The sequence below is a fragment of the Apium graveolens genome, chromosome 9, assembly GCF_009905375.1.
Source record: "Apium graveolens cultivar Ventura chromosome 9, ASM990537v1, whole genome shotgun sequence".
Lineage (NCBI taxonomy): Eukaryota > Viridiplantae > Streptophyta > Magnoliopsida > Apiales > Apiaceae > Apium > Apium graveolens.
The window spans coordinates 90566145-90575902 of record NC_133655.1 but is presented as its reverse complement, the minus strand read 5'-3'; the positions used below and the strand labels follow the sequence as shown (position 1 = coordinate 90575902).

Sequence of the window (9758 nt, the reverse complement as noted above, 5' to 3'; positions counted from 1 at the left end):
CTTTTTGCACATTGATCATAGTTCGGCCTGTAGCCAAAAATGGTCTTCCCAAAATAATGGAAATCTTCTTATCTTCCTAGAAATCAAGAATTATAAAGTCAGTAAGGAAGAAGAGTTTATCCACCTTGACCAAGACATCCTCCACTATACCTCGTGGATAAGCGATGGAACAGTCAGCTAGTTGCAATGACATGTATGTTGGTTTTGGATCAGGAAGACCAAGCTTCTTGAAGATTGATAAGGGCATCAGATTGATGCTATCTCCTAAATCACATAAACACTTGTCGAACGACAAGTTTCCGATGGTGCAAGGAATAGTGAAGCTTCCAGGATCTTTAAGCTTCAGAGGTAACTTCTGTTGCAGCACAACACTGCATTCCTCCGTTAGAGCAACAGTCTCTACGTCATCGAGCTTCACTTTACGAGAAAGAATACCTTTCATAAACCTCGCATAGCTAGGAATCTGTTCAAGAGCTTTAGCGAAAGGTATGTTGATATGAAGTTTCTTGAACACCTCCAAAAACTTCTCAAACTGCTTATCCATCTTTTTCTTCTGCAGCCTCTTAGGAAAAGGAGGTGGAGGATAGATCTATTTCTCCCATGTATTACCCTCAGGAGGAGTGTGTTCCACAGTAGTCTTCCTTGGTTCCACCTCTGCTTCCTTCTACACTTCTTCTTCAGCCACAACTGTATTTTCTGAAACTTGAGATTTTTCAGGCTCTTCGTCTTGCTGAAACTTGAGATTTTTCAGGCTCTTCGTCTTGAGATTTTTTAATGATGGCGTTCACCTGTTCTTCAACTTCCCTCTTGCCTGGATTTGTTTCTGTGTCACTAGGAAGCGATCCTAGTGGTTGATTCAATAAGGCATTAGCAATTTGTCCTATCTGGTTCTCCAGATTCTGGATAGAAACAACCTGGCTTTGGCATATAAGAGCCTGGTTTTTGCACATAAGCCTCAACTCCTCCAATTCAGATTTTTCATTCAAAGATAGACCTGCATCATGAGTTTGTTGTTAAAGTTGGAGTTGTTGTCTTGGTGCAAATTGTTGCTGAAAACCAGAAGGGTTGAATAGCTTATTTCCAAACTGCTGGAACGGCTGTTGCATCGCATTCTGATTGTTGCTCCAGCTGAAGTTAGGATGATACCAGTTGTCAGGATGATAAGTGTCTAGAACTGGTTGCTGCGATCTCTGAAAGTTGCTCACAAACTGAGCTGAGTCACCAGATATAGCGCATTGCTCCGTCATATGCGGACCTGTACACAGCTCACAAACACTAATTATCTGCTTAACACCATAGTTAGCCAGAGAATCAATCTTCATAGACAACGCCTTTATTTGAGCAATGATAGTCGTAGTTGTATCCACTTCAAGAACTCCTGCTACCTTGCTCTGTGGACATCTCTGGGTTGGATACTGATATTCATTAGCAGCCATCAGTTCAATTAGATCATAAGCTTCCTCATAGCTCTTTGCCGATAATGCTCCGCCTGATGCTGCATCGAGCATGGGTCTGGACTGTGCTCCCAATCCATTATAAAAACAAGTGATGATCATCTAATCAGGAATTCCATGATGAGGACACTTCCTAAGCATTTCCTTGTAGTGCTCCCAAGCTTCACATAGCGATTCTCCCATTTGCTGCGTATATTGAGTAATAGCATTCCTGAGTGCAGTTGTCTTCGCCATAGCGAAAAATGTAGTAAGAAACTTCTGAGCAAGATCTTCCCAAGATCTTCCCAAGTAGTAATCGAACCAGCTGGTAGAGAGAGTAACCAGCTCTTAGCCTTGTCCCTCAGAGAGAATGGGAACAGTCTCAGCTTCACAGCATCTTCAGAAACACCATTGAACCTGAAGGTGTCACAGATCTCTATGAAATCCCTAATGTGCGTATTGGGATCTTCCTTTGGAGAATACCAATTTAAGCTTGTAATAAAGCATTCCAAGTGGATATAAAATCCACTTATCACCAGATTGCAGGTGTTGAAAGAAAATGAAGCATTTCCATTTCCATACAAAATAGGGACGTTCAAAGATGTTGTATCTAATTGGATTGTATTGGATACGGAAATGAAGAAACATGTGATTGGACCTAGCTGATAGATTTTATATTTTATCTTATTTCACATGTATCTTGGTGATATATAAACCAAGAAGTAGCAAGTATTTAAAAATTAAGTATTATATTTTGTTTTAGAACAACAGAGCAAGAAACCTGTATCCTTAGTCTCTAGAGTTCTAAGTTTGTAAACACTTGTAAGCAGCTGTTGTTAGTCGCTAAACATGCGCTAATTATTCATGCAAGTATACGCGATCGCAAGTAATATAGAATTAATTCTAGTTCATTCCCACAGAGACTGGTTTAGGTTAACTTTGTGATTTATGCACTTATGCAACAATGATATGGCTATTATTCAATGCTAAGACGAATAACAACTTGGGTTTTGATTATACTACTATTAATTATTGAGAATTATACTAGAGAACATTAACTAAAGGATTAAAGAAAGTTGAATAATGTATGACACAAACATGGGATTCTAACTTCATTGAATACTTCATTCAATAGCCTTTTCGTTCTTAACCTTAACATGCAGTGGTGATGACACTAACCAGATAACACAAAACTGATAAATGCCAACTTTCGTTGTACGCATACCATAGTACCAGAGATCCACAAAAGAGATAGAAGCTGAATAGACACCAATTATATTGAGACCCTATATGTCTATAGAATTTGACAATATAACGATTTAATGCACAAGTTATACCTCGTGATTACATAGGACAAGTAAGATGGTTAAAATTACCTACTAATCATGCATAATGAATACATGAACTTATGCTAGCATGGCAAGTTCTAAACCCTAAAATTCACTTTCGCTTTATTAAAGAATTAACACATTATCTTATAAGTTCGCGATGCTTATAAGACGATTAAGCACAACCAAAACTAGGTTATCATACAATCACCAGACACGAAGGTATCGAAACAATTTAACTAAAGAAATCGATAAATAAATCCGTTAGAACCCCACGATAATGATTAGCCCATTATCGGACTCATCATCAACGCGGGTTCCGATAAAAACATGATATAATAAACATAGTCTTTATACTTAATAAAACCAAGTACGAAATAAAATAAAGGTTCAAGAATAAGAAAACTAGCATCCAAATTTAGAACTTAAAACAAAGAATCATAAGAATAATCAAGATCTTCTTCGCCTTGGTTGAATTGTGCTCTACGGTCTTTTTACGCCTTCTCCTTAGCTCTGGTACGTCTCCACATGAAAAATGACATTTATTTATGTATATATAGCAGCCCATGCATAGTAGAAGTCCATCCAATCAAAAGCCCATAAAAATCAGGATTCTGAAATCCCGACCTGGCGCGGTCGCGTGCTTTACCAGCGCGGGCGCGCTGAGTTTCTGCTTCTTGGGCGCGGCCGCGCCGACCTTCTGAAAAAAAAACTTCTTTTTCTTCTTTTCTTGCTGCAATGAGTTGGTCCTTCACGAGCCTTTATTCCTTGACACCATCCTAACACTATATTAGCATTAAATCAATGCTAATTCAACTGAATTCCGGATTAATGTCTGGAATGCAAAAATACTAGAAAACACATTAAAACACCAACAACTTGAGTACAAAACAATTCAAAACATAGTGGGGCGTCATAAAGTGTCATAAATGCCACTCAACATACCCCCAAACTTGAATCGATGCTTATCCTCAAGCATAAACAGACTCAAAGAACAAGAAATAAAAATACATAAATTCAACTAAATGAATACAACGATCCCCATAGAATAACTAAACCAATCATCTCAAAAAATGCAGTTATTCGCATAAAGATCAATCAAACCTTACAAATCAACTTACAAACCAGAGACGTGCATGTGTACAAATGCTTATAGATATACTTATCACAACTAGATCAATAATCATGACTCACTACTCATCAAAGCAATCGTAAGGTTCTAAATAGAATGAAAGCTAGACTCAAAATAACTTATAACACTTCAATTTTTATACTGGAGGTTACATGGATTCACGCTTTTATTCATTACACATAAACAACACAAATATGCTTATTTGATCGTGCAATGACTGAGGTCCATAAAAGACTTATACAATAATACCCATGTAGCGAGCATTATGTTAGCGGATCCCAGACTATAAAAAGCCTTAGGTCACTAGGCACAAAGTCCACTATGAACTTAATAATTCAAGTATTAAAGATCCCACTCGTGATCAATCATGCATAACACATATTTTTTCTTTTCTTTCTTTTTTTTCTATATCTTTTTTTTTCAAATTTCTGAACGAGTGCGTTTCGCTCCATCTCGTTCAACCCTAGACTACTCATATAAAATTAGCTGGCTACTAGCCATTTGACACCTAGCCACAACAACTAGCAATGAAATCCAATCTTCTCCAATTTTAAAATATCCATGTTAATTTATTATTATGAGAATATCCTAAATTTTAAATATGAACAAGCGATTACCTCGACACACAAATAAACCATGACCATGATCTAGCACTCAAGTAACCTATAAGACTTGGTGAAATACAATTGTCTCTAGCATGCAAATCAACTTGATAAGACTTAACATCACTAAATACGATATCACTACACTAGCATCAATATCACAAATCAATTGGCAAAATCATCTAAGGGATCATGTTATAATGCAAATGCATGAACTATATGAACTAATTATCATAAAAACCATAAAAATAAAAAAAACTACTACATGGAAAATATGCAACTATATGAACTAAACTAGCATGAATATGCAAACTACATGCGACTCACACAAAACACATACTCCTTAACTACTACCCCCAAACTTAAATATTCACTGTCCGAAGTGAAGGTAATAGCAAGGAATCACGCATACCTAATCTGAACCAGAATCATCACCCACAAGGGGTGGAGTGTCAGGAGTCTCTAAAGGTGGATACACCGAATCCCCACCTAATACTGGCCACTGGATTTCAACTCATATGGCTCTGAAAGCAGTCCCCAATGCCTGGGTTAGATTATGTGCGAACCTGCTATGAATGTCATGCATAACATCCATCCTCCTAGCTAGATGCCTATACTGCGTCGAACTCAAACCAGCACTTCCTTTGTGCTTCATCCTGCTGCTGCGATCCCGAAGGACCAGCCTCCTCTCCCAACTGAGCTCTCCAAGCTGCTCTTCTTGCCTGCTGCGTCCCACCAGCAAAAGTCTGATCCGCTGGCCTACCACCTAGAAGATGATCATAGGAATAACCAAGCCCCTTAGGATTGGGCTTCCCACCATACCACTCAGTCATGTTCAACAGCGTTGAATTGTCAATCGGAGCACTAGGGAGCTGCAACCGCTCATGTACGGGCCAACGAACTCCAACCGCCACACACAACTTCGTCACAATGGACGCATAGGGTATCGAACCCGTAGTACTCGCTCTCAAGAACCTCATAATACCCTGATGGATAACCATCCCAAGATCAATATAGTCTCCCTGTAAAATACCCTACAACAAACGAGCACGCTCCACAGTAATCTCATGCACGTGAGAAGATGGCATGATGTTAGCACAAATAAAAGCATTCCATGCACGTGCAAACTTGTTCATGCACGATGCCGAAAATGTGGTATACTCGTCTGTGCCCTTCTTGAACTTCCAATGAGTCTCAGGCACACAAAGGGTCGCCATAATCAAATCCAAGTTAAACTCCTCCGGAGTCTTCTCGTTCCAGTTCTCCTGATCCGCCCTCCTCGCGGGCTGCTCAATCACCATACGAATCGCCTATGCACTGTAATCCACTTTCATCTCCATCACCACCTTGAATCCGTTCTTCTCCGCCTTCGCATTAGCATAAAACTCACACACCACACTCATGGGCACAACATCGTGTCTCTCGCAGAAAATCACCCAGCCCATCTCCAAGATCATCTCCAACACCTTACCATCTTTCCCTGATGGAAGAAAACCACGCTCCTTGGCTATTTCGATAACAGCCTCACATACTACGCCTCATCCTCCGGAGTTAAAAACCTTAGCCTCAAACCACCCGTACTCGAAGAATCGGTGGTACTACTGCTAACTTGAGTTTGCTGTCTTTTTGGTGTCATTGAGATTAAAAGAGATTGAGAGAATATGAGATTGTAAGAGAGATTGCGTGTTTGAGAATTTTGAGAAGTGATGGAGAAGTTTGTGTATAAGTGTATATATATATAGAAGATTGGGAGATAATTAGTTATGGAAAAGGAGTGGGATTTGATTATGGGAATAATGGGAATAATGGGTTTGATTTGGAGAGGGAAATTTGGGATGTGGAAGAGTAAAAATCGGGTGAGAATTGATTATGTATTACAAACCCCAATTTTCTCTTCAAAATCTTCCTTATATTTTTTTCTGAATTCAGACCCCAGCGTGGCCGTGCGCTGTCTTGGCGCGGGTGCGCCCAGTTTCTAAAGTTTCAGCACGGGTGCGCCCAGTTACTGGAAAAAATAGCCCGGCCGCCCCGCTTTTCAGCGCGGGCGCATCGTGCTACTGAAGTTGACTCTGAATTTTTTTGTTTTTCTGATTTTTTTGTATTTTTCTCTTCTCTTTCTGCTTCCTCCACCTACTAATGTATAACAAACTTGGGTTGCCTCCCAAGAAGCGCTTGGTTTACGTCATTAGCTCGACGTAGAATCTCGAGATCAAGTAGTCAATAAAATGGCACTAACCACCTCACGGTTTGCCGTATCCCCATAGTAGTGCTTCAACCTCTGCCCATTTACTTTAAATGCCTGGCCTGGATTATTCTCAAAAATCTCCACATCTCCATGCGAAAACACAGTTTTGATTATGAAGGGCCCTGACCATCTCGACTTCAATTTCCCAGGAAAAAGACGAAGACGAGAGTTAAATAATAGAACTTGTTATCCCGACACAAATGATTTAAGCACTAAACCTCTATCGTGCCATCTCTTGACTTTCTCCATGTACATTTTGTTTTTTTCATACGCTTGAAGCCGAAACTCATCGAGTTCATTCAATTGAAGCATTCTCTTCTTACCAGTTGCATCCAAATCAAGGTTCAACTTCTTCAAAGCCCAATATGCTTTATTCTCGAGCTCTATCGACAAATGACACCCCTTACCATAAACCAACTAAAACGGCGACATTCGCAATGGAGTCTTGTATGTTGTTCTATACGCCCAAACAGCTTCTTTCAGCTTCAAAGACCAAACCTTCCTTGATGGACACACAACTTTCTCTAAGATACACTTGATCTCTCTGTTAGACACCTCTGCTTGACCATTAGTCTATGGATGGTAGGCTGTTGCAATACGATGATTGACATTATACCTTTACATCATGAAAGTGAATTTGCGATTACAAAAAATGCGATCCCTCATCACTAATTATGACTCTCGGAGTCCCAAATCTTGTGAATATCTGCTTATGAAGAAAATTTAGCACCACTTCCGCATCATTTGTCGGCAAAGCCTTGACTTCCACCCATTTCGATACATAATCGACCGCCAATAAGATATATTGATTATTGCAAGATGAGACAAATGGCCCCATAAAGTCTATTCCCCACACATCGAAGACTTCAACTTCGAGAAGCACATTAAGAGGCATCTCATCCCTCTTGGACATATTACCCACACGCTGGCATCGATCACACTTCAAAACAAAGTGATGCACATCCTTAAACAATGTAGGCCAGAAGAATCCCGCTTGAAGGACACGAGCTGTTGTCTTCTCTCCACCATAGTGGCCTCCATAAATGGTAGAATGACAATCTCATATGATCCCCTCGTTTTGCGATACAGAATACATCTCTTGATGATTTGGTCAGCTCCTTGCCTAAACAGATATGGTTAATCCCACATGTACCACTTCACCTCATGAAGAAACTTATTCTTTTGAGCATACGACAAGTCAGGAGGCATGATATTACTCACAAGGTAGTTCACAATGTCTGCAAACCATGGTTCTTCCTCTTACACTCCAAACAGCTGCTCATCGGGAAATTACTCATTTATCAATGTCTTATCCAGTGAAGTTGCACTTGGATCTTCCAAACGAGAGAGATGATCAGCAACTTGATTCTCATTACCTTTTCTGTCCTTGATCTCCAACTCAAATTCCTGAAGCAAAAGAACCCATTTGATCAATCTAGGCTTCGAGTCCTTCTACGAGATGAGATATCAAATTGCAGCGTGATCAGTGAAAACTGTCACCTTCGTCCCAAGAAGATTAGATCGAAATTTCTCAAAACCGTAGATAATAGCCAAAAGTTCTTTCTCAGTAGTAGTATAATTCAGTTGAGCACCATTTAGGGTCTTACTAGCATAGTAGACCACATGAAATATGTTGTTCTTTCTTTGTCCAAGAACTGCTCCAAGTTTATAGTCACTTGCATCGCACATCATCTCAAAAGGTTCATTCCAATTAGGTGCAGTTACGAAAGGTGCCGTGATTAAACTCTTTTTCAAGAACTCAAAAGCAGCTAGGCACTCATTATTAAACTTGAATGGGACATCCTTCTCCAGAAGATTGCACAAAGCACTACGCCATAAGTGGGCTATTATAATGCCTAAATGGTGTTACAATAGGCCCCAAAAGCATTACAATAGGTCTATTGTAACACCAGGGGGCGTTACGTATACGAGCATTACAATAGACACCGTAATGTAACACTTCACTGTAATGTAACACTTCACTGATCTATTGTAACAGAGAGGAAAACGTTACAACAGGCACCTACTGTAACACTAACAAGTCCAAATGTAACGCAAAATGAATGATACAATAGCTTGATCAAGATTGCATAAGTGGGACCACTGGTGCCACGTGGTCTCACGTGGACATCACCTGCTTGATCAGATCATTCAAATGTTAAATTTAATCGAAAAATAATTTAACGCAGAGACAAAGACGCAGACATGTTCACAGTTATACTGCTCAATTGCACGAAGAGAACAATCTTGGACTTCAGCTACAAAAATAATTCATTTAAAGTGTATCTTATGGTACTGAAGCACTTTCCTGTTTCAACTTCTATATCACTCTCCTCTGGATTTGCAGGCCATCTCAACAACCAGTATAATACCTGTTTTGGGGAGTTGGTCAAATCAGGAAGGACTAAACGGGAAGCTCAGAAATATCTGATGGTGTTTCCCACCTTCACCCCCATAAGCTGAATGAAATTTCTGATTCCCTACACTTGCAATTTCTTATCTGAGTCTTTTGAATATGAAGGGTTCTCAAATAATTGAGAAACATGACCTGCTCACTCAGCAATTTAATGACTACAACAGATTACCGATCATAGTTCCGCAGGGGATCTTCTATGTTCCGTGAACAGGTTAACTATATCTCTTTCACTCTCCTACATATATATATACCCACTAATTTCACAGGCAGTGACACATCAAAGAGAACTAAATCACTGAAAAAACAAGTCATCTCCCACTAGGTAGTTACTACAATACTGAGCAACACTAATTTATAGTTGTAGGATTCTTAGCACTCTGAGATGTGATGTTGAATTACCTGGCTAGAAGTACTGTATCGTTGTAAGATGTAGCCTACTTCCCCGGGATGTTAGACATTATTCATTCATTCACCAAGCACTTAAAGTTGTAATAAAAAGTGGGTTAAAAATTAAGAAAGAAGGGAGTGCAAACTATTTAATCTTTGTGAGAGGACCAGTTGGTGGAGCACTTCAGTAGATGTTTTGGAGAAAAAGGGCAAAT

General features: G+C 39.6%; 1 non-coding gene across 1 annotated transcript; it reads left to right on the top strand.

Moving 5' to 3' along the window:
• The first annotated feature begins 1566 nt into the window (after nt 1-1566).
• On the top strand, nt 1567-1673 carry LOC141688341 (small nucleolar RNA R71). The gene has a single exon (XR_012561788.1). It is a non-coding gene; the product is annotated as a small nucleolar RNA R71 (small nucleolar RNA).
• The last annotated feature ends 8085 nt before the right edge of the window (nt 1674-9758 follow it).